The following is a 26647-nucleotide window of genomic DNA, read 5'->3' as shown; positions in this document are numbered from 1 at the left end:
CTTTGCTGCTGATCAAGAGTAGACTGATGGGGCAGTAATTGGCTGGGTTGGAACTGTGTGTATATTTTAGAGGCTAATTTAGAGGTGGGATCTGCATGTAGTGAGACAGCAGAACAAGTAACCCACGGCTAGGGCAGGGGGTAAGGGTACCAGCTTACCAGAGCTGAGGGTTGTGCCTCTGAAGTCACTTCTGTTGCAGAGGAGTTAAATGAGGACTGTGGCGGCACAGCTGTTTAGGTACACTAAAATTCTTGCTGTATTAGCAGGCCTGCCAAAAGTCTGCGGTCACTGTCAAGGAGAATGGAAGAGTCAACTTGGCACAGGGCTTTAGGCAGAGCTTGGAACCCATTCTTTCCAAAGTGGACATGATGGCCATCACTTGCAGACCTATCCACGATGCCAAGTCAGATAACTCACTGCTCCTTGCTGAGTTTGAGATAGGAGAATTGCACCCTGAATATCTTAGCCTCCTGTTGAGAGCTTTTCCCCTTCTCCTTATCTCTACTTCAAGCAGCTTGTCCTCCTCTCTGTTGCCTTAGCGTATTCCCCCTGGTGTGCTGCAGGCCAAGGGAGATACAAGGTATTGCCTTCATGCCTGGGAGCAAGTGGTATGAGCAGAACCTTGAAATTCAGAATCAAAGCCTCCAGCACGTCACAGGATTCTCTGTAGACCTCAGCAACTTTAAATAGCATTGCAAGGTACCAAGTAATCTACAAGCTCAGTAGCAACAAGTAAAAATCAATCAGCAGCTACTCTAAAATTGTTGATGATCCCTTTAAATAGTGTTGTGAGGGGAAGGGCGGGGGTTCCATCCTCCTTCTGAATTTTTCAGGTCAAAAATGGCACTGCTGGTGTCAAATCAAAGTTACGCACTGACTGACATCACAGTCTTGCCTTATTCTGCAAACACCGAAGCTTACTCCATGCACCCGCGCTAATGCCTTTACCAAATGTTGCCTGATGTGGTTGGCAGCTGAAGTGTGCGTGCTCATCACAGATGACATTTTGTCAAGACAGCACCTGCAGCTCTGAAAATACTGGTGCTACTTAACCAAATTTTGCAGTCAAAAAGCCCATGCTTCCCACCCCACCACCCACCACCTCCGCCCCCGCCCCACCACAACCTTTACTGTGGTATTTTTCACTCTGCGGGTCATGTGAAGTAATTGAAGAAAAAAGTGAAATGTGTTTCCATTCTGGCCAGTTAATTGGAATCTGTAGAGTGCTTCTTTTATGTAAATGAAAAATTCTGATAAACAGGTAAATCCTCATTCAACTTCCTGAGCAACATTTGTGTCCTGTGCATATGAATGTCACATTAAAGGTTACATTAGAATTTCAGCTACCTAAAAACCTGATGTGACTAATTTTCAAGCTTTCAAGCGACTTGGCTGTCAGGCAGCTAAAAGGCAAAAAAAAAAAATTTGTTTGTTGGGATCAAAGGGAAAGTTAAAGAAAGCATTTATTCGACAAACCTTTTGAAAGCAGTATGCTGCTGCAATTAGTAAGGCTTTCTAATTCTACATCAGTGTTTGTGATTTATTCAAGCAGCCTCAGTGCAGCAAATTAACCACATGTGATTTCCACGAGCCACCAGGGAACTGTTACAAACAAATTACCAACTGTTTCCTTTCTACATCTAAGGGTAAAATAGAAAGCAAATCTAAGAAAATTACAGAACTGGGACCACCAGCAAAACCATTATACCTAAAGGATAAAGAGTAATTATCTATGGGAAGAAGAAACACCCCTACATTTTTCATGTCACAACCAATTTTGCTACAGGGCTCAGACAGGTCTTGTTCTTTTGTCGACCAGTTATTATAAAGTAACAGTATTCAGTCTTTTACCTATTACTAAACAGAGATGGGATTAAATCTCAAGCACTGGAAACTCAATTATGTGTACTTTCAAACATACATTGATGGCATCACGTTCAATGCATCTGTAAAATGTGATGGGTTTCTAGTTGTAATTAATTCTTAGCCTCGGAAACACAGGAGTTTTCAAAATGCCTGATACAAGGATGAACAAACATTATTTTTAAAGCCCCGGGGCTTCCTCCTCACAAAACTGGTGCATCTCCACCCCTGCAAATTATTTTCAAAATAACTTTTACTTTCAAGCCACAGATGGTGGAGCAAATGAGTTACATGTGTTTTCATCTTTCCCAACTAAACCGGTAAGTATGCAAAGGTCAGAGTAAAAACACATTGTACTCTACAATGACTGATGTGATATTGGTTGAGTATAAGTTGAAAGGTCAGTTACTCAGTTAATAGGGTCTTCTAACTCAAGACAACTAGTTGGACTAGTAAACTAAACTAACTGTACAGCAGTACTAAAAACAAAAAACTGCGGATGCTGGAAATCCAAAACAAAAACAGAATTACCTGGAAAAACTCAGCAGGTCTGGCAGCATCAGCAGAGAAAAAAAAAGTTGACGTTTCGAATCCTCATGACCCTTCAACAGAACTGAGTAATATTAGGAGAGGGGTGAAATATAAGCTGGTTTAAGGTGGGGGGTGTGGGGGGAGAGAAGTTGGGGGGGGGGGTGTGGTTGTAGGGACAAGCAAGCAGTGATAGGAGCAGATAATCAAAAGATGTCACAGACAAAAGAACAAAGAGGTGTTATCCTCTTTTTCTTCTCCGCCGATGCTGCCAGACCTGCTGAGTTTTTCCAGGTAATTCTGTTTTTGTACAGCAGTACCACTTACGAAAAGAGGATTGCTTACCTGTCAGGAGAATCTGGAGAATATTGTATAATCTACAGCAGTCAGCAAGACTACAGCCTTCATTTCTCTCTCATTTTAACTTGAGATATTGTTGGAATATGACAGGCATCAATGTGGAAACACATTTACCGCACAGGAGGCAATTGAGCAGAATCGTCCCAGATTTGTACTAAGTGCAGTAGCGGACGGGATAAACAATGCTTTACCCATCGGCCGCAATGGCAGCTTTTCACGCCATATTGTCCCAAACCCACTGATTAATTATGTATTCCGTTTCCATGGCAGGTGGGCTCCAATTTGCCTGCCATGCCAACACCTCGCCGTTTCATCACGCCAGGCACCACATTTAAAGTGCAGCCGCACACACACCTCTTCGTGCTTCCAGCCCACATCTGCTGCAAAGAAGTCATGGCCCTGAAAGGCAAAAAGACTGCAGCCCCCAGGATCAATGACCCATCCTTCAAGCACTTTTTGGATGTAGTGGGGGCTCGCCGTGATGTCCTCCACCCCTGCTCTGGCCGCAGGATGGGCTGCAATCTCACTAATCTGGCTTGGGAGATGGTGGCAGCGGTGGTCAGCGCCAATGCCCTGCTAAAGAGGGCAGCCACCTAGTGCCGCAAGAGATTGAATGATCTCCCCTGTTCCACCAGGGTAAGTTACTCTTCTCACCAGTCTCAACTCACACACTCACAAACTCACACACATCCATAGGGCCCTCACTCACTGCCAATGCAAGGGACATCACCATTCACTCACTCACACACACCATCATTGTTCTCATCCCGTCCATGGGACCACTCACCACCTGCACAGGCCAGGCATACTTATCATCTGGCCTGGCAAGCATCCTGCTTACACTCTCTCCATCTCTATTCATGAGAGACAACCTGGCACAAAACAAGAAGTATAGGTTGCTTACTGGTGGAGGAATGCCTGAAATCAAGGTCCTCACGGACTTTGGAAACAGAGCCATCCAGCTGGCCGGCGAGGATCTGGACCGGTCCTGTGCTGACGGTGAGGTCAGTGCTGCTCTACCAAGTGAGGATCCAGCAGTGCAACATCCATCAGACAACCACGCTGTGAGTGATGTGTCCTGTTTCACAGGCCACTGCCATGCACAAATTATCTCTCCTTGCTTTCGCAGGCATATCTGCCAAACAGCCAATGTAGTCCACGACACAGGGCCTCCAATCAAGCCCCGAAGAAACCTCTGAAAAGGAACCTGAAGACACCCTTCTTGAATCTTAACATAGCGTTCCCCTACACCCTCCACCAACACAGAGACGTACACCTCAGTGGGACCTAGCTTTAGAGTAGCCTCAGGATCACAGTCTGGTGAGCACATCAGACTTCCTGATCCACAGCAGGTGGAGGCAGGGTTTTCCAGGTGCCCGGCACTCAGTGGACTGCTGGAGGCCAGAAATTTGCTGACTCCGAGCCAGATGACGAGCCTCTGGACTCGGTCATGTCACAGTTGCTGAAGCTGCAAAGGCAGGTTCGGGAACATCAGGTACTCCTCAGATTGCAAGGCATGATGGAGGAGTCTGTCCGCATTCAGGCTGGGGTGATAACGCTGGTATGCCAATACACCGAGGTCAATACTGGTAGGGTGACGGCTGCCATGGAGACCTTGGTCCAGGACGTTGCTGCTGCACTGCTGTGTGGTCTCAACACCATCACTGACGTCATCACTGATGCCATAATTGACCTCCAACAGTGTGTACACGAGACGGGTGCAGGGTAGCTCGATCTCACTCCAGCAACCCCTTCTGCTCAAGGGGTCAGCCAGGGGCCCTTGGGCACCCATAGGGAGAAGGATCAGCAGGTGCAACCCCCGGGGCCATCCATCCATGTGACTTCGGGAGTCTCCGGCTCATCCAAATTGTTTCTTCCTGTGACCCCAGCAACTCCTGCTCCACAGCTGGAGGAGGGTGCCAATGCCACACAGCAGGACCCCGAAAGCAGGCCAGGGTCCTCTAGGACCTCCAGAGGACGCCTGTCAAGGTCATCAGAGAAAGGCTTCAGCAATCAGAAGGCTGCCTCCACCTCCACTGTGGATGTCCAGGGAACACCAAGACATAGCGGCAGGGTTAGGAATGTTCAGAAGATGTAACTCTTTCGAGTACATTCACAGTTCTTGACTTTTTTTTTTCCGGGAGTGGGACATGAGCCCACAACCTTCTGACTCAAAGGTGAGGGTGCTATGAACTGAGCCACAGGTGACACCTCGTGTTCAGAAGATGTAACTCTTTCAAGTACATTCACAGTTCTTGACTTTTTTTTTTCCGGGAGTGGGACATGAACCCACAACCTTCTGACTCAAAGGTGAGGGTGCTATGAACTGAGCCACAGGTGACACCTCGTGTTCAGAAGATGTAACTCTTTCGAGTTATCAACAGTCACAAATTGTAACTCTTTCGAGTACATTCACAGTTCTTGGTTTCCGGGAGTGGGACATGAACCCACAACCTTCTGGCTCAAAGGTGAGGGTGCTATGAACTGAGCCACAGCTGACACCTCGTGTTCAGAAGATGTAACTCTTTCGAGTTATCGACAGATCTCATGTAACTCTTTCGAGTTCATTCACAGTTCTTGGTTTCCGGGAGTGGGACATGAACCCACAACCTTCTGACTCAAAGGCGAGGGTGCTATGAACTCAGCCACAGTTGACACCTCGTGTTCAGAAGATGTAGTTGCACAGCCTGTGCACGTGTGTTAATCGCTTGTACATAATGTTCACCATTGTCAATAAACTCCCAAGACTGTCTCTCTGCCTATGGCTCCTTATTCTGATGAGCAGTGTTCATGTCATTCAGATGTGAAACCTTTTTTGCACAAGATAAAGGCAGGTGTCTCAGTCCAGGGCCTCTTCCCTGTGCTTTGTGCAGCCTTCAGACCAAAGCGATGATCCAGCCTACACTCCCTGGACACATTACTGATGCCTGCACCTCGAAATTGTTTGTCATTGCTACCAGAATGCCATGGGCAGGTATCACAGAGGTCCAGAATTCTCTCTGTGTGTTGTCAGAACCTCTAAGGTGGGGCTGGCCTCTATCTGTTCAGCATCTGTGACCACTGATGCTGTGCTGCTGAAGGGGTCAGGTGCTGAAGGCAGACAAAGGATCAGAAGCTTTTAAAGTTTCATGGCTGCGTCTCTATGATATGACTCTAATCACAGAGTGCAAGCGAGCCATCCTCAGCCAGACAGGAGTTAGACGTTCTTAGAAGCTATGAAAACATCTATGGAGTGTCCTCACTGCAAGCCATCATCATCCACCTGCAATTGAGCGACTATTAAGGTCTGCACTGTGTCTCTATGACAGGAGAATTATCACAGAGGATATGTGGACTGCCATAAGCCAGACTGGAGTCAAATGTCCATAGATGTAATGTGAGGATCTTATGGTGTCTCCTCACTGCATGTCGTCATCATCCTCCACAAATATAGCAGCTATGAGGACCTCCCGAGCATGCCTGCCTTGTCTGGCTTGTGTGAGGGCCTCGAGGGCCTTATCACTGTCATTGTCGTCTTCGAGGACTTCCTCACCCTCATTACCATCGATGCCTTCTTCATTGGAGGAGACCTCCAGCCCAGGTATCTCATCCTCAGCCAGCTCCTCTCCCTATTGCAGCGCCAGGTTGTAGAGTTTGCAGCAGGTGATGACGATGTGTGACACCCTCTGTGGACTGTATTGCAGGGCTGCACCAGACTGGTCCAGGCACCGGAACCTCATTTTCAGTATCCTGAGGGTTTGCTCCACCATGTGTACCTTCGCCTGCTGCTGACAGAGGCCGCCACACAGGTGTCATCAGCCATGTCATCTGCGGGTACTCTTTGTCCCTGAGGAGCCTTCCCTGCAGCCTCTGTGGACCCTAGAAGACATCAGGGATCTGTGACCAACTGAGAATGTAGGAGTCGTGCACACTCCCTGGAAACCCTGAGCAGACCTGCAGGATGTGTTTGTGGTGGTCGCACACCAGCTGTATATTCAGCGAAGGGAATCACTTGTGGTTGACATAGTTGAGTGCATGTTGCGATGGAGATCTGAGTGCCACATTAGTGCAGTCGATGGCACCCTGCACATGTGGGAAACCTGGGATTGGGCAAATCCAATGGCCCTTGCATCCTGGCTGTCCTGGTCCCGGGCGAAATGCACAAAGTTGTGTGCCCTTGCGAAGATTGCATCCGTGACCTCATGGGTGTATTTGTGGGTGGAGGCTTGTGAGATCCCATAGAGGTCACCTTTGGAGCCCTGAAAGGAGCCACTGGTGTAAAAATTGAGCACTGCGGTCACTTTCATGGCCACTGGCAGTCGATGCTCTCCATATTCCCATGGCGCCAAATCCTGCAGCAGCTGGCAAATGTGAGTGACCAGTTCCCTAGACATGAGCAGTCTTCGGTCTGTTTCTCGGTCATCTGTAGGAATGAAAGGCAGCTTCTATAGACCCTGAGATTAGCTAGGCGCCAACCAGCGATAGCTCGCTGTAGCTCTTCGGTGGCGGGTGCACCAGCAGCCCCTTCTTCCAGAGGGTGCTGTTCTTCCCTCTGTGCAGCCAGACACCTCCATCACTCTCTTCTCCGTCATCTTCGCTCTCTGTATGGCATGAGGCATACAGCTAGTTCACCTGACCCTGATGTACCCCTCCTGCAGGATGAAAGAGAGAGACGCATGGGTTAGCATGTGCATGCTAAGAACCTCTCTTGGTTAAGTCTGAAGGCCCTTTAATGCTAGAGGCCCGACTTCAATCATGTCAATATGGCTGCACCTGAACTGTCTCAGATGCAGAGGGAAGCTTTATACAAGGTTTCCATAATGTGTGGCTGATTCCCCACCCCCACTCCCACCCCACACATGCTTATGTGTTACCTTCAACTGCAGGGCAGCCTTTGCCCCCCCTCCCAAAGTTGTCTCAACCACAGGGCAGTATTTGCCGCCACTCCCTCCCAACGCGCTTCAACCTTGAAGTCCAACAGGTTTCCCTCGCGAACTTTCCACGACGTTACTGTGCACTCACCTCCAAGTTCCCCTCAAAGTGCAGCCCACCAAGAGCACACCTGTTATTTGCTATTGTAAAACACGTGGGTGGATGATCCAGCTTGGGGGTGTGAGTCTGGCGGGCTGGCCTTATAATGATATGCTGGTGTATTACAACGAGGTTCCCGAAGTCTGATGACGGGAAATGTGGCCCGCCGTCGACGGGCGGAGTGGACGATCGCCAACTGGTTTCATGATGTTGGGAAACCGATTTTTGGCGTTCTTGCCATATTGTCTGTTCACGCTACCGAACACACCCGACGCCAGCGGGCACGGATGATTCTGCCCATTGTGTCCACACAGGCTCTCTGAAACACAAAACCATTTAGATTCATTTCCCAGCCTTTTCAACTTTTATTTTTCAAATATTTATCTGCTTCCCTTTTTAAAGACCTAGTGGACATTGCTTCCACCATTGTCCTAACAATCCCTTTGTGTAAAAATAAAGAAACCTCCTATCCAGTTCCTTTGTTCATATGATGACCATCTTAATACTCGTATTCCTAATTAATGCCCAAGTTAACCAGAGACCTCTCATAATTTCCAATGCCTCTGTTAAAACTCTTCACTTCCCTCATTCTAATAGGACAGTGTTTGTGAAATAAGAGGAAATTGTATTCAATGAGCTGATGTAAGCACACACACATAACAGGTTATAAGGATATATTTTTAACCTGCTGAGCAACTGATGTAGTAACATTGACCATCAATTTTACACACCACCTGATTTTACTTTCTATTGCAGATGACAGTAGGAAAAATTGGGCAGCATGTAGACCAGGCGCTTGACTTGATTGTTGTCAATTCCCACCAGGCTGGTCTGGTTAATGTCATTTTCATAGTTTTTATATTCTTTCTTTGCCTTGTTTATTTTTCTCATATGTCTCTTACTAAAATTACCATTACTTGTTAAATGCACTACAGCAGTATTTCTGTGACAAATAGAGCTAGTTTTATAACAGTGGTTAGGTCACATTCTGCAAAACCATAAATTACACTAGTCTTGCTTTATTATTTGGCATTAAAAACTTCAATTGACTCTGTTTGCTTCTTAGCCTGAGGTAAGCAAGACCATTCCCAGCTACTGTATTTATTTGATGTATGTATTAATATATATACTTATACCAATATATGATTACCCTTAAGTAGCTTGTGTGATATTATATCATTTTTCACTCTTAGTTTGATCATTGCCAGGTGAAGCTTGCACTAAATGCACATGAAAAATTGAGATGGAATGTCCCTTTGAGCCTGTCATAATAATGTCATGAAATGGGATTTCCATTGGATTAACTGTTTCCATCTGGATATTGACTGGTTGTAATTTAGGCAGGTTACTGGAACTGGTGAAGCACTGTCATCCATCCCACTTCCTTTGAGTTCAGTGAATCAACTTGAAGTCATCTTGTTGTATTCATCTTGTAACAAAAGGGACTTGATTACCTGTAATGCTGTCAGCTTTTCAGTCTGTGACGCAGAGCAACAATATATTTTCATTTTCAACATGAAACAAAGATGGAAAAGCTTTTGTCCTTCACCTTTTTTGACAGACTTAGTCAGAAAAGCCCTGATGAATCTTAAGAGAATGAACTATACTTTCCCAGTAGTAATGTTTCTCTGATGATGTGCAAAGCCTGACACCTGACCTGAAAGAGATGGGAAAATGTCCTTTACTTAATATCACTAGCATGGAGCAGGTTTTTGGGTTTTGGGGACCCTGACCTTGGGGTCAATTGGGGATCACGGCTCCGTACTGTGTGGGAAACAGTCAGATGGTAGTGAATTTCCCCAGATTGGTCAATTAGTGGCCAGAGGGTCAGCTCACCATCCAGTTAAGAATGGTGGTCAGGTTCTCAAAACCCAAGGGCCACAGGAGGCCCAACAGCTCGAAAGGAGTAGAAACCTGCAATTCAGGTAGGGAAAAGAGAAAGAGGGTGACTTAGGGCGACCAGACCCCTCCCAGTTTTGTTGGGACAGACCCGTGCTTTCCTTAAACATCTTGGTTTGCCGACAATTTCCTCAAAATAGTTCAAATGTCCTGGTTTTGAATTTGAATTTAGATTTACACATATGTCTTAGATCTACTGCTTTGCCCTGCAGTTGGCTCAGTTTGTGTGCTGCTTTACCCCACAGTCATGCTGTGTGCCACTTTGCCCCGCAGTGTGACATTATATTTCTGAATAACCCATGGAAAGCACTTCCAAGTGAGGTGGGCAGAAAATGGCAGCAGGTAGGCAGGAGGTGCTTGTCTGAGTTGTTTGCAGCTGCAGACCATGGTTTCCTCAGGACTTCATGGTGAATTGCCTTTGAAAAGAAGAAAAGGCGCCAAATTTTTGGACATGTTCACTTGCTTCTGGTAGTACAATGATAAAAATGGGGTAGTTGTTGCATCTGAGGAGCTGCAAAGGGAAATCTCTTCATGTTGTGAGCCCTTGTGGAAGCGTGGCACCTATTGTACCGCTGCTCAGCTTCTGTTCTTGGATGGTGGAGAGGCGACATGAGCCGCCTTGTGGGGGATAGCCATTGTCACCCAGCAGCCATCCATGAAGCCGGCAGAAACACTGAAGAGCCGCGGCACCTGGGAGTGTCTGAGGATGTAGGCGTCGTGGGAGCTGCCTGGGTACCTTGCACAGATTTTTAGGATCAGCATTGTGTGATCACACACGATCTGCACATTCATGGAGTGGAAGCCCTTCCTGTTGACGAAGGCACCGGGCTCACCTGCTGGCGCCTTGATGGCCACATGTGTGCAGTCTATTGCACCCTGGACGCGGGGGAAGCCAGCAATGGCCGCGAAGCCTCTGGTTCGCTGTGCCTGACTTGCCTGTTCCCAACAGAGGTGGATGAATGTCAATGCCCGTCTGAACAGAGCATCTATAACCTGCTTGACACAAGTGCGGACAGCTGATTGGGAGACACTGCAAAGATCACCCACCGAGCCCTGGAAGGAGCCAGAGGCATAGACGTTGAGGGCAGCTGTGACCTTTAGACCCACTGGCATGGGGTGTCCACCCACACAGTTAGAGGAGATCTCAGGCCCAATCATCTGACAGATATGGTTGACTGTCTCCCTTGGGAGATAGAGCCTCCTTTGGCACTGCACCTCAGACATGTTGAGTTAGCTGCTTCACCGTCTGTATACTCTGGCAGCAGGATAGTGGCGTCTTCGCGGCCCCTTCCACCTTGGACGACCTCTTGGCCCTGCGCCCCTTATGCTTGCGCCTGTCCTCCCAAAGGTGGCTCCCCTGGGTGCTAAATGTGCACTCATGGCCTCCTCCCCCTTCTAGCCCTCCCTTCCTCCTCAGAGGCCTGAACTCTCCACTGGCCTCCAGTGGAGAGTTCAGCTCCCATTCAAAGGCTATGGGAAGGTTTCCTGAAAGCTGCAGGCCCAAAAAGTTTCCTCACTGCAGAGTGCTGACCTGAAAGTTAAGAGTCCAGACAAAGAAGCTGGTATGCGTTTTGAGGTATTGCAGGTCACACTCACAAGTTTCAATAACTTTGAAAAATCAATACTTGAGAGAGCCCAGTGAGCCCTCTTATCCTGCCCGTGGATGAGGTTTATACAAATTTGTCATACCTGCCTGCCCGTTGTTCCCTTGCGCCGAACCGAAGATTGCATGGGTGCTGAAAAATCGGCATTGATTGGTGAGTTAAGGGTCTTAAGTGGTCCGTTAATTAATAGCGGACGCGTAGCGGATATCATCACATGCCCGCCCAATGAAATATTGTCATGGCATGTGGTGACATCGGAACGCTCGCCTGACATCACCGTGCGCCATTTTACGCGCAGACGTGCGGAGCTCACCCTCGCACACCAACGGGAAAATTTAGCCCCATAACACTGATGAAACTGGAGGAAAGCTTCGGCCGAAAACACCCTCCCAAATGAACACATTGGCCGGGATTTTCCAACCCTGTCGTGGCGGGACCCGCTGTGGGAGATTTATCGGCCCAGCAAATGTCCATTAACTTCCAGTGGAACCAGACGATCCCATTGGGGCCAGAAAATCCTGTCCATTGTCTCCAACCCAACATCTCAAAACCAGGCTTCAATCTCCCCCTGAGCATGTGGAGTACGGACTGGACATGGCTGATGTGGTCACCTGAAGTACAAGTGGCACCTCAAAACCTCACCTGGCTGCAACTGTGGAAACCCTGACCAAATCACAACGCAGATAATAACATCTTGACCTCGATTCAAGTTTGAGGGTGACATCCTGGAGTTACACTTGCTCTCCAGAAGGACATTGGGGAACTTGACATTAAAACTGTGATGTCAGCTTCTGCTCCTAAAGCCATATGAAAGAAGAAGAACACCTATTTGTTTGTTTATCACTGATCAGACAATAGAACTCTCCTTTTAAAGGCCTTTTTTGTGCAACTTTAAATGTTACAGATTAGGTCATCAGAGTTTGGGCTGTATTAGCATCATTTGGTCTGACTTGTGTCTATATGTATGTACTCAGAATTCAATTGCATGCAGCTTTTTCTGTTACAGAAGAAATTAAAATATGAATTTATTTTCTTCATGTACAACAAATTTACTGGTCAAAATCACTGTGATTTTAACTTAGTACCTTTGACATAATTGCAGCAAATTTCATAAGTAGAATCATCGAATCACAGAATGGTCACAGCACAGAAGGAGCCCATTTGGCCCATTGTGTCTGTGCTGGCCCTCTGCAAAAGCAATCAGCTAGTTTCACTTCCCTGCCCTTTCCCCATAGCTGTGCATTTTCTTTCTCTTCAGGTGCTTATCCAATCCCCCTTTGAAAGCCAAAATCTGCCTCCACCACACTCGCAGGCATTGCATTCCAGATCCTAATCACTCACAGTATAAAAAGGTTCTTTCTTGTGTCATCATTGTTTCTTTTGTCACTCATCTTAAGTTGGTATCCTGTGGTTCTTGACCCTCTGGTCAATGGAAACAGTTTTCCTCTATTTACCCTGTCTAGACCCCTCATGGTTTTGAACACCTCTACCCATCTCCTCTCAACCTTCTCTTCTCTAAGGAGAAAAACCCCAGCTTCTTCAATCTATTCACATAACTGAAGTCCCTCATCCTTGGAAACATTCTTGCAAATCTTTTCTGCACCCTCTCCAAATCCTGCACACCCTTCCTAATGCCTGATGTCCAAATTTGGAAACAGTGCTCCAGTTTAGGTCAAACCAGTAGTTTATAAAGGTTCATCATAACCTCCTTTCTTTTGTACTCTATCCTTTTATTTATAAAGCCCAGGATCCGGTATGTCTTTTTAACCACTTCCTTATCTTGTCTCTGCTGCCGAGAAGCGGCCCTGTCCCATCCAGGTGGTTAACGACCATCAGTATACGCCACCTACGGTCAGATTTAAGGCTAGGGACTTCCGGAGACACTAGTCCTGTCCCTGTCACCTCTCATCTGTCGCTGCAGGGCTTTTAAAAAGGGGTGAGAAGAGAAAAGAATAGTGAGCAAGAAAAAAGAAAGCAAGTGCAGCCTGTAGCAAGGGCATGCGTGTGGAGTCTTTTAACGAGGGTAGGCTGTTGTGTTTGCAGCTACCACACTTGGGGGCTTGGCAGGAGACGGCTTGAACCTGTAGCCTGGGAGATTTTGGACAACTGGTGAGTTGGCTTCCTGCTGCAGCCTTCAGCTGCCATCATAGCCGTTGAGAATTAAGAATTATTTTTCCGCCTGACCCACCATTGGGGATTAGAATTCCTCTGGATCATGTTTGGTCCAGAGCCTTACCCCAGGCTTGTTGTCATGGGTGACCCTACAAGGAGCACTGGTCTCCAGATGGCATAGCCCTGGGGTTCCTTGTCCCATGGAAGCCCTTCCACCACAACAAGGTGATAATCCATGCATGAGTCTTATTTGGAGTTTCAGAGCCAGGGTTGGATGTGATTACTCGGTTTGAAAGGGGTTAATCAGGAAAGAGCTTCAAGCTCCAGCATCATCTTTTTTCGGGTAAATGCACTGAGCACAAACTCCTAATTACCAACACTGTGTTCTGCCAACATGACAGGCACAAGACCACCTGGCAGTACCCCCGTTCTCGACAATGGCATCTGATAGATTACGTCATTGTCCACGTCCGAGACCAAAAAAAGTCTGTGTCACAAGAGCAATGCATGGCACAGATGACAGCTGGACTGACCACGTCTAGTCAGGTCGATCATGGGCTTCCATCTGCCTGATGTCATCGCAGGCAGATGGAGGCTGCCCATGGGAAATTCAACACAAACTCTCTCCAGGAAAAGACTACCTATGAGGCCTTTCAACAAGCCCTCCGGTCCAAGCTCACTGTTTTCCCTGAAGCTGGTGTATGTGGTGCGTCCATCTGGAATGGCCTCAAGACCGGCATTCTTTTGGCCTGCGCTGAAATACTGGGCTCCACTAATTGCTGCCACCAGGACTGGGCTCAATGACAATGACGCCACAATTGAAAATGTTCTAAATCTGAAGCAAGCTACATTCCACCTATGGCAAAAAGTTACCCCATAAACAGCTCCTTAAATGCCTCCTGCTGACAATCCAAGGCTGAAGCTCAGAGAGTGATCCGAGAGATCAGGAACAATCGGTGACAAGAGAAAGTCAAGGAGACCCCGCTGTATACTGACAGGCATGATTTAAGAAACTTCTGCCAGGCCACGAAATCTACGGTCCATGCCCATTTGACCCCACACTGGCCCTAGCTGCTGATAGGTCCACTGTGCTCATAGACAGTGGCTCCATCAGGACCAGGTGGAGAAAGCACTTCAAGGCTCAACCATGACTCAATGGTCTTTGACACCACTCTTGCCTTTGTATGCGAATGCCCAGCGGACAAGTCCCTTGCCAAACCTCCATCCCTGGATGGAATTTACTGAGCCATTGCACGCCAAGGCTGCTGGCCTGGATGGTATCCCAGCTAAGGAGATAATTTTGCAGGGACTCAGTTGAGTAAAGCCTATGCTTTCCGACAAATCTGGCATGGTGAGGCTCCCAGTAGACCTAAGGGATGCCAAGATTGTCTCCATCTTCAAGAAGGGAAACAGGGATGAATGTGACAACTATCGAGCGACAGCTCTACTTTCCACTGCAGACATGATCCTTGCTGGAATACTCATGGACTGCCTACTTCCACTTGCAGAATCCGATCTGCCAGATTCCCAATGTGGCTTCAGAATATCACGAGGCACGATGGATCTGATCTCTACCATAGCAGTTTAAAAATAAAATGCTGCAAGCAATACCAAGCCCTCTAAATGGCCTGTATTGATCTGACGAAGGCCTTTGATTCAGTCAACTGGGAAGCTCTCTGTAGGATCCTGGGTCACATTGCCGCTCCATGGAAATACGTCGAGATTGTGCAGCTTTTACATGATTTAATGACTGTCACTTTTCTCGGCAACAGATTGGAATCTGATGCTTTTCCTGTCATGTCCACCTTCTTTTCATCTTCCTATCAGCCAACCCTGACATGATATAGCATGCCCTCCCTTCCGGGCTCCAAATTGAGTACAGGTTCAATGGGAAGCTTTTCAACCTTCAAAGGTGGAAAGGAAAGACCAAAGTCTTGTGCACGACCATATAAGACCTCCAGTATTCGGATGACTGTATTATCCTGGTGCATACAGAAGATGACTGACAGGCCACCCTTGACAACTATTTAAAGAAACCCCTCGAGCCCGAATGCCAATAAGGCAAAGGTCCTTTTGCCAAAATCAAGGCTCACAAGAACCGCGCCTCCCACAACCCCCAGCTCCCCCAACCCTTGTCACAGCTTGGGTCACCACCTGGAGGCAGTTGAACACTTGTCCTGATAGCCACGTGTCCCAGTCAGGGACCACAGACTTGGACATCCTACGCAGGAGGGAGCAAGTTCCTCCTTTGGAAAGGGGCTCAGGTGGTTTGCCCTAAACATCACTTGCGGACAGACACAAAGGTCACAATCTACAAGGCAGTCATTCTCCTGACATTCCCCTATGTCTGCGAAACCTGGGTATATTATCACCGACACTTGAGAAAGCTTGAGACGTACTGTCAGTGCTGCCTACAGAAGGTCCTACACATCACTTGGATGGATCGCTGTATGAACATGAGCGTCCTCCGGGATGCAGGTGTCCTGAGCATAGAGGTGAGCATTCTCAAATGACCACTGCACTGGACAGACCACAGCATCAGAATGCCGAACACTCGCCTCCTGAAGTGTGCTCTCTACTCCCAGCTTGATCACAGGGTGGCCAGCAGAAACATTTCAAAGATACCCTGAAAGTTGACTTGAAGAAGATCAGCTTTGACCTCAACAGCTGGGAAGAGGGTGCACTGGACTGCTCACTATGGCGAGCCCTATTTCACAAAGGGGTAGCTGGTTTTGAAGCAGGGCAGATGATGAAGGCCAAAGAGATGAGAGCAAGGAGAAACCTCAGGAAGGTGCACAACCCTTCACCAATCACAGATTGACCAACTGACTGACTAATGGCTCAATGCCAATGCCTAATGTGAATTTTTTGTTCTTCTTAATGCTGTTTCTCCCTTAGCCTTTTACTTTCTTTTTTCCACCTTATTTACCTTGCACTGATTTTACCCCTATCTCTTAAAGCTTCTCTCTCTTTCCCTCTCCCTTTCTTTTTATCTCTCTCTCCCTCCATCTTTACTCTAGGATGCTATTGCAAGCACTCTCCTCGATCTGAGGGAGCACCACTAAATTGCAGCAGGACATTTAGAAAATCATTACAGAATCAGGCAGAGTCAACATGGTTTTGTGAAAGGAAATTGTGTTTGACAAATTTTTTAGAACTCTTTGAGGATGTAGCAAACAAGGTGGATAAAGAGAACCAGTAGATGTAGTATATTTGCATTTCTGAAAGGCATTTGCTAAAGTGTCACATGCAAGGTTACTATGCACGATAAGAGCATATGGTTTTGGGCAATTAGGAGAAATAGAGGACTGTCAGAAAACAGAGAGGCAGCATAAGTGCGTCATTTTCAGTTTGGTAAACTGGAACTAATGGAATGCTACAGGGATCAGTGCTAGGTGAAGGGACCAACACTATTGTAGCAAAATTTGCTGACAATACAAATAAAGAAAAGCAAGCTCTGAGGAGGACACAAAGAGACTGAAAAGAGATATAGGTAGATTAAGTGAGTGAGCAAAAATTTAGTAGATGGAATATAATTTGGGAAAATATGAGGTTGTCCACTATGGCAGGAAGAATAGAAAAGCAGAATATTATTTAAATGTAGAGAGACTGCAGAATGCTGGGGTATACACACCTTGTGTGTGAATCACAAAAAGTCAGCATGCAGGTACAGCAAGTAATTAGAGAGACAAATGGAATGTTGGCCTTTATTGCAAGAGGGATGAAGTATTAAAGTAGGGAAGTCTTGCTACCACTGTACAGGTATTAGTGCTTATGTTCTTCTGCTGTCCTACATTACAACAGTGACTGCACTTCAAAAAAAGTACTCCATTGGCGGTAACCTGCTTTAAGGTGTCTGGTACTTGTGATAAGCGCTAGAGAAACGTAAGTCTTTCTTTAATGTGTACAAGTTAGTGTTATAAAGGTAAATATCATGCCACTGATTGGCTGTAGAAATGAATGAAAAACAAGAGCTAATACAAGGGCATAAAGAGACTAATAAAGTCACTTTGACATATGGAAATGATGGGCAGGAAAAGGCCAGCTGGCCTATTAAGTCAGCCAAACTCCTTAAGATGGGAGCATTATTACTAGACAATTTGAAACCCTCAAAAGACATGTAATCCCCTGACAGAGGGGAATTAAGCACAAATAAGGAAGACAAAGCCAAAAAAGAAGGGGAAAAAAACCTAGAAATTTCCTGTCCCGACTACTTCAGGTGACTGAAACTAGTCCAGAAGATGACATTGATCATGCTTTTGCAAGATGTGATCCATGCCCAATCTAAGAACTAGAGCAAGTTCCCTTTCAGTCATGCCTCTGCCATCCCATCTTTAGGGAATCAGTCAAAATAGGAGCAGTGATCAAAGAATTGAAAGCAGTTAACATATTTAAAGAGAAGCATGGTATGAATCAGGAAATGAGACAAGTCAACAAATCTAACATTTGTTTTTTTGTAACATTTCAAAAGGTTCTTTGAAATAGGTAATTATGAAATGCACATGTAATAATAAAAGGGATCAGGATTGATCAATCGGAGAGAAGTCTGGCCCAACAAATACTGCAGTACCGCAAGGAAATGCTAGTCAATGTTGACAATGAAAATTTTGACAATTAGCTATATTTAGCTTTCGGCTTTTGATACTGTGTCACACAGTGATTCATTTAAAAGGCATAAGATAGGAGCAAAGCTTCTGAGGTGGATTGGAAATTGTCTAAAGCAAAAGGTTACTGGTGTATGTAGCTGCGCCAACGTGGCAAAGTGCCGCTAGTCATCGGGATGAATGTTGCTGTCACTATATTGGGCCAGAACTTCTATTGAGTGGTAATAACAGTTGGATTGTCACTCCATTCCTTTTACTTAGCTAGTTCGGGGGTGGGGGGGAGGGGTGAGGTTACAGGTGGTGAGTGTCAGGGGCATGGTTGGGTTGGGTGGTCATGGAGTTTTCGGGTGGTCAGGGGAAAGGGGGATCGGGTGGTCAGGAGGGGTTGGGAGGGTAGTCAGAGAGGTCGGGGCTGTAATCGGGCTGTCAGTAGTATAGCTACCCAGGAGTTAGAAATGGTTTTAATCCTTCTAACTTTTCCTGGGTAACTATTCTGCTAAGAGAGTTGGAAACATCCAAAGTCTCCGATTTAAATCAGAGTATCGGATGGTTCCCAGTGCAGGGTAATTTAAGTTCAAGTTTAAACTTCCCAGGCAATTGCCATGCAATCCTCGTGATAGGAATTCTAGGGGGTCTACAATGCATCTTCTGGGGTACCTCCAGAGTACGACCCCTCCCAGGGAACAGAAGTTCTCAGCCATTATTTATAGTGTATAGAAATGATTCAGGGCTGGATACAGAAACAAAGCTGTCTGGCTATACTGATGATATCAACATTGAAGAGGGTCAGGAGTTAAATAATAGGGAAGAAACAAACTCATACAGAGCAATCTGGATAAGTTGAAAAGTTGGTCACTTAAAGGACAAATGGCATTTAATGTGTGCAAATGCAAGATAAGATACTAGAGAATAGAAAAAAAAGTGAGAACATAAACTGAATGGCTCTTGCTACATAGCAAGTTCAACAGTCTGAAAGGCCTATTCCTGTTCCTATGTTTTGGAAAGGAAGGGAATTTGAGAGTATTGGTGGATAGCTGTAATGCTAACAACAACTATAACTTGCATTTATATAGCACCTAACCAAATAATTTCAGGGAGTTTCACAGATGCATTATAAAGTAAATATGATGCTAACTTTAACCCTGAAAGAAGTATTAATGAGTCTAAACTGGAACTGTGTTACCCACACTTGAAAATCTGTGAACAATTCTGGCCACCATAGCAAAGTAAGGATATTCATGCCTTCGGGACATTGCGGAAAAGGCCAGCAGACTAATATATTGGTTAAAGCATCTGAACTATGAAGAGTGTTTCAATGGCTGAGATTGTTTACTTTGAAGATGAGAAGGCTCAGTGGAGATATTGTTCAAGTGTACAAGATCCTAAAGGGAATGGATCAATTGAATCCTGATAATGGGTTCAAGATTTCAACAAATTCTGAACCCAGGGGACACAGGTTCGAGCTTAAAAGAGAGAAGGTGGATTTAACTACTTTACACAGAGGATGGTGAACGTGATGAATGGACTGCCCAGGGAGGCAGAGAGTTTGTGATCAATTACGGGAGGATTGGACAGATATTATTGGGAATGGGTGATTAAGGGTATTAGTTTCTAAGATCAGAAAGATGGATTGCAGAGCTTTTTTCTGGTCCTGAACTTCTCTATATTTCTAAGGATGTTTTTCTGTGGGATATTGCCTTATTAATTAATCAGAAATGGGAACCGTTCATATGAATTTCACCATAATATCAAATTCAAATGTGGACTTGTGATTGAGGCTTAGATTTATCAATTGGTGTTAATTTAATGTTTGTGTTAAACCATTTGTTTTAAATGGATTAGTGCAAGTGTTAAAATGATGTCAATTTGAAAATGCTGACTTGTTTGTTAAGTTGGTCTGATTGGTATATGGAATGGCAGCCTGTAGCCTATTCCGCATTCACTAAAGTGATATGCCCTTTCAAACAAATTAAGTGGACAAAATACAAGGTGTTTCCGTTACTCATTAGCTTTTGCCGCATTCTGAGTGCTGCTCAGTGGAAAGGCTGTATAGACTTTTAACTTTTTTTTATTTCACATAGAACTCTGTAGCTCAAGTCAACTTTCTACCAAGTGGTCTTAGGAAATTGGACTTTCAATAATCCACTCTTCTTTTGGGCTCCAGGATGTTGTTATGTAGCCATCATGTAATTCATCGTATCTAACAGCATCCGAGGGATTAGAGCTAACTGCTTCTTGTATATGTACCCATTTTGCTAAGGTAGCAGGTGGCTATTCAATAAAGGTTTTATGCTCTGAGTGCAGTGAACTGCAATGAAATAGTGTAGGTTCCATTCAAATGATTATGCGACTTGCATGCAAATGCAAAACTTCATTATCCATGTTTTTATTCCAGTTACACAAGGTTAACACTTCAATTCTACATCAGCAGTTTCAGGTTGGGTTTTTGATGGACATAATTAACTTCTAGCTTCTAGGTGTTCATGGATGGCATTAATCATGGCCCATAATGTCCTTACTGAATCCTCAAAGTCTCAAAGAATATTAAACATCACAAAGCCACAAGAACAATTATTAAAAGAACGTTTGTTATGGGCATGGTTTATTTTTCTTTTGCTTGCACAGATTTAACTGTTGTGTGCCATTGCCATGTCCCTCAAAACTATGCCAGACATTCTGTTGTATGTTGTTTTTATTCTGTCTAAATGAGACACCAGGTATTGGCATCATTGTGGGTGTTTCTGAAAAATGAATGCACAGTAGTGAAGAGCCCAAAGCTTCAACACTCTGCCTGTCCTGATAATGCCACTCGCTAGTGAGAGAAATAAAGAGAAACCTTGTGCGGTATTGTCTCTAACCCCTGGAAGAAAATACAGAACTGCTACAGCAGCAGTAATTTTTTCCGCATTGCAATAACTGTCAAACAAAAACAATTCTTCTTTAACTTAATAATTGAAACCAGTATGTAAACACGACCAAAATGGTTTTAGACAAATTGTGTTTCTGTGTCTCTTAAATATAGATACTGTTTTGCAGCCTGTTCAGCTGCTGATATCACCCTGCGGTGTAAATTTACAAATATGTGCTTCAGGTGCAGAGTTTTGTCTGCTGGAAGCTCAGTAAGTGTTATTTAATTAATTCCAGTAAAATAAACAGCAAGTACTTTTGTTACTCATTACAGGTAGATTTAAAAAGAAGTTGTATTTACATCTGTAACTACATTTTTGAATATAACATAGGGAACAGCTTTTCAGTTTTCTCCTGCTGTTTAGGGGCGGGGCCTGCTCGCCGACGCATACAATGACGTGGGATGACATTGGGTGGAACCCCTGACGTCACCCCATGTCATTTCTATTTTCAGATCGGCGGGGGCGCAGCCGAATCAGCTGCGCACCCGCCGACCTGTCAGCGGCCTATTGGGGCCATTGAAAAAGTAATTGTAGGGGGTGGTGGTGTGTGTCAGCTTCACCTCTGACTTCTGAGCGGTCTGAATCGCTCCCACTCCCTGGGTCCTAGACTTTGGACTTATTTGGGGGTTGTGACAAAGTGCAGCAGACAACTGGTTTTGGTGCAAGAAAAAGACTGTTTATTGAAGTCACAAATGAACTTATAACATTAGGATTACACTGAGATTATACAGACCTACAAAGTACACTTAGTTAAGAATGGGGAACACACGATATAACGAGGGAAAATCACGATACTAATCCCCTTACCCTTGTCCCACACCCAAAACCTAACTAAATTGAGCTAGGAGAGGTCAGGGATCATGCTCACCAAGCAGGGTTCCTTGACAGTTCGAAATCCAGCCAAGTAAGCTGGTTGCAGTTTTGGGGTATGTTCTTTGTGTCCTCTGGGGCCTGCCATCCGCACGTGGTCTTGGTCTGTGGAATCTGCAAAGGTTCTTCAGTTGGGTGGAGGGCACAGTTGTGGGTGGTCGATCTTCGTGGAGGGCTGCGGTTGCGGCCTTAGGTTGAGCCTGCCACCCCGTGCCCCTCGGCGTGTTGCAAACCTCCAGATCTCCTTCCTCCACTTGGCTCAGCTCCCTGCTTAAACTCTGCTCACTCTCCTGTGTCCGCTTCCCCTTCATAACTGCTAGCTCAGTTATACTGTTTTTTTCAAATTTCTTATCTGAAACCAAATCAAGGTAAGTTCTTCGTCTGATTTGAGCTTCTTCAGGTAATTGTTATCTCGTTGTTTTTAATGGGCTCGCATGATGTTTATCATTGTCTTCCTGCCCCCGTAACTAGTCTTGAACTGAAAGCCATTGTATATGTGGAGTATTGATGGGTTCGCATAATTGCATTGACTGTTGTCTTCCTGCCTTAGTAGTTAGTAGCGATTATTTATGCAAGATTTTGATGGGCTTTAGTTTCATATAAGATGAAGTCTTTCTCCGAGTTGATTGTTTTAAAGGGAAGAATGCGTATTCTGTCTCCTCTCGTTGTCTGGTTGCAGGTAAAAGTCCAAAAGTCATACCCTTGTTGATGATATGTAAAATGTGGGAATTTTGAGAACCCTTCATAATTAAGGTCATTAATGGACCTGCCTGTCCAACCTCAAGGTTGGCGGGCAGGCCGGGAGCCCTGGCGGGCCTCGGAAAAAGCATGAAACCTCATCCACAGGCGGGATGAGGTTTCATGAGGGGATTTAAATCTTTAAGAAAGGTTTGAATAAAACTTATGGACATGTACCAACTCATGTGACAGTGCCACATGAGGGGACATGGCAGGGAAAATTTTTAAACATGTTTAATGAAAGTTTTAAATTGGAGCTGATCTCCTTGAAGCAGCACTTAGCCTAAGGGAAATCTATGTGCTCTTTTGTGCGTATGCGTGAAAGTGCGCACTCCCGGCTGAAGGAATCCCCCCCCCGCCCGCACAGGGAGCGCTTAGCGCTTCCTGGCAGATGTCATGCTCGGCGGGCCTTAATTGGCCTGCCCACGTAAAATGGCGGTGCGCCCCCAATCCTGCCCGCGCCCGCTCCCGCACCTCCCCTCCAATGAGGGGAAGATGTTTCGCTAAGTAATTCTACAACAATGCTTAGTGTCACCAGAAGATTCTATTAAAAGCAACATTTAAAATTAGGATAGTTTTATTATTTTTTATTATTTGGAATACACTACTTGAAAAGAAACAGATTCAATACTAATTTTCAAAAGTGAATTGGATATATACTTGAAAAGGGAGAAAAAATCGCTGGGCTATTTGAAAGGTACAGGGGAATGGAACTAACTGGTACCTCTTATACCGGCACAATAGGCCAAATAGCCATCTCTGTGCTGTGTGATTCTATATGAGAAGTTCATTTTAAATTTGCGCTTAAAGAATAAGTTCCCTAAGGTTTTTCATTGTCAGTAATTTTTCACTAAAGCGGAGAGGGGGCTTACAAGCAGCAAGCTCTGGCATTTTCTGTAAATGGTCAATTGTAAAACTTTGGCAAAATTGCAGGCACAAAACTGCATGCTGGCAGCTGTTTGCAGTTAAAATGTTGAGTCTCCCAGGCTGATGCTGATGACTGTGGAAACCACTATCAACTCTGCATTATGCATTTCACATAGGCACAGGCCTCAGACAGAAATTATTGTTATAGGCATTTCCGATATGGAAACTTCTATTGCATCTATCAGTTTAAAAATATCCTTCTTTGGTTATTTTTAATCTTACAGCAGCAAGTGCTCACCATACTATAGCAAACTGAATGATGCCAAAAGGATTACTAACAATTGTTTGGTGCATTTGGTTCCTTCCACTTCTATGATTAGATTTTGCTGAATGGTCATGATTGATTGATTTTATGTATCTTTAGTTGTTTCTCACTTTTGTTATGTACATTTCTACCTCAGTCGGTGTTATTGCTGTTTGATAAGCCAGTCAACCGTGAGTATTTAGCATTTTCACCCGTGATGCCAAAATATGGCACAGTAAGGTGAGTAAGATGGACAAAGCTTATGTTAGAATCAGTGAATTCTTATATTTGTTTATTTATTTTACGACAACATACTGACAGTGATTTTTTTTTATTCATTCAGAGGAGGTGGGCTTCGCTGGCTGGGTGGTAGAGGTGGGAACGCTCACAGCATTTAAGAAGTATTTAGATGAACACTTGAAACGCCATAGTATACAAGGCTCGGGCCAAGTGCTGGAAAATGGGATTAGAGTAGATAGGGGCTTGATGACTGGCAACGACACGAAGGGCCAAGGGGCCTCTTTCCGTGCTGTAAAATTCTATGACTCCCCCACCCAGGGTACATCCTGCACACTTGCTGCTACCTCCAAGTGGTGTTCAACATGGAGGAGCACTGATTCATCAGCTGAGGCAGTGTGGTACATGGTAATCAGCAGAAGGTTTCCTTGTCCATGCTTGACCTGATGTCACGAGACAATCCAAATTCCACCATCTGCTATTGCAGGATTCAAACCCAAGCCCCCAAAGCATTACCCTGGGACTCTGGATTTCTAATCCAGCAACAATACCACTACACCAATCACCTTCCCTTATAATTGCTGTGTGGAAGACACTGGAAAATAGCTTCTTAGAGTATATCAGAAACTGGTATGTTACTGCAGATAGAATGATTTCACCAATGTCTCCTATAAATGGCAGGAAACACTTCCCAACATTTCAATAAAAACCTCTTAATAAACAATGATTTTTCAAGTCCTTGCTGTAACTTTGAATTTCTGTATTAATAGTTTTGGATTTGTCCATAATTTACATTTTAAAGCATGCTATTTTCACTGCTTTCTTTCTGACTGAATTTTTAATTGAGCAAACTTATTAACCATCCATCAGTTTGGAATGATGGTGTTGTAGTGGTTAGGATCTGTTTTTTTAATGCATTATTTGTGAGCTGTGCTTTAATTATACCCAACCCTAAAGCTGCTGGTTTGCTACTTAGCAGAGGCAAAAAGGGCACATTTTCACCTTCATTGCGTGGCAGTCATCTGGCAAGGTGGATTTCCTGCTGTCCTAGAATACCCAGGGCTTTCATTCCATTCATTTCCAAGGGCTATAATTGAGACTGGTTCTATAGTGGGCAGGTGATCCATCCTGCCGGATTATTGCTGATGTGGTGAAGGTGAAATTTTACCACAGAGGCTGGCATTTTATCGACATGCTGTGGTTCCTGACTCACTGTGAGTTCCCAGCACACAAGGGTGAACGGCAGAACCAAGGCAGCAATTTTACCAGCAGTGGCTAACCACCATTCCATCAAAATGGTGGTCTGCCTTTCTGAGCTGCTGGCCCAATCAAACCACAAATAGAGGTAGGCACTGCTGGGGCTGCAAGGGGAAAGAGCGGGGAAAGAAAGTATGGGATAAAAAATATTGATGTAACAGGACCAGGCAGGCAAGGCCCAATGATTAGAGCGGTAAATACTACAGTGGCTGTGTAGGGGCTGTGGGGGTGGCCAGTGCTGCTGCGGCGGGGTCGGGGGAGAGTGGGGGTGGCTCCATGTGGGACATGCAGCCTCCAGAAGGAAGGAAGCACAGGTAGGCTGCCTCAATGTAGTTGGTGGTCTCCCCATTTGGCAGGGGGCCATTCCTATGCTAGTAAAATGTTGGTAGGGTGGTAAAAGACCACCAATGAGCTAATTAATTACCTTAAATGGCCGCCAGCCTTTGGTTGGCAGACAACCAGCTAGCTGCCATTCCTGCTGCTGGTGTCAAAGCTTAAGTCAAAGCTTAAGACTCTTTACCTGAATGCACGCTGCATTTGTAACAAGATAGGTGAGTTGATAGCACAAATAGAAATAAATGAATATGAATTGATAGCTATTACAGAGACATGGTTGCAGGCTGACCAAGACTGGGAACTCAATGTTCAAGGGTATTCGATGTTCTGGAAAAGTAGATAAAAAGGAAAAGGAGGTGGGGTAGCTTTGCTAATAAAGGAAGGTATCAGTGTGGTGGTGAGTAGGGATATAGGTGCAATAGGTTGTGATGTGAAATCAGTTTGGGTGGAAATAAGGAATAACAAGGGGAAGAAGTCACAGATGAGAGTTGTCTATAGGCCTCCGAAGAGTTGCCTCACCGTAGGACAAAGTATAAATTGGGAAATAATGGAGGCATGTAAGAAGGGTGCTACAAGTGTTATGGGTGATTTTAATCTGCAAATTGACTGGACAAATCAGATTGGCAGGGGTAACATGGAGGACAAATTTGTAGGGTGCATCAGGGATTGTTTCTTGGAGAAATACTTTGCAGAACCTACCTGGGAACAGGCTATTTTAGGTCTAGTAATGTGTAATGAGGTGGGATTAATAAGAGATATCATAGTTAAGGATCTTCTAGTGCGTAGCAATCACAGTACGGTAGAATTTCAAATTCAGTTTGAGGGCGAGCAACTCGAGTCTCAAACCAGTGTCCTTAACTTAAAGAAGGGCAATTACAGAGGTACAAAGGAAGAGTTGTGTGAAGCGTGCTGGGAAAATAGACTAAGGGGAAGGTCAGTGGATGAGCAATGGCAGAGATTTAAGCAGATATTTTATAAAGCTCAGCAAAAATTTATCCTGGTCAAAAAGGAAGATTCAATGAGAAGGATGAACCACCCGTGGTTAACAAAGGTGGTCAAGGAGAGTATCCAATCAAAAACAAAGGCATACAGAGTGGTGAAAACTACTGGTAGGCCAGAGGATTGGGAAATTTTTAGGAACCAGCAGTG

Source organism: Cetorhinus maximus, chromosome 7 (assembly GCF_964194155.1).
Source record: "Cetorhinus maximus chromosome 7, sCetMax3.hap1.1, whole genome shotgun sequence".
In the NCBI taxonomy this organism is placed as follows: Eukaryota; Metazoa; Chordata; class Chondrichthyes; order Lamniformes; family Cetorhinidae; genus Cetorhinus; species Cetorhinus maximus.
This window is presented reverse-complemented; position numbering follows the sequence as displayed.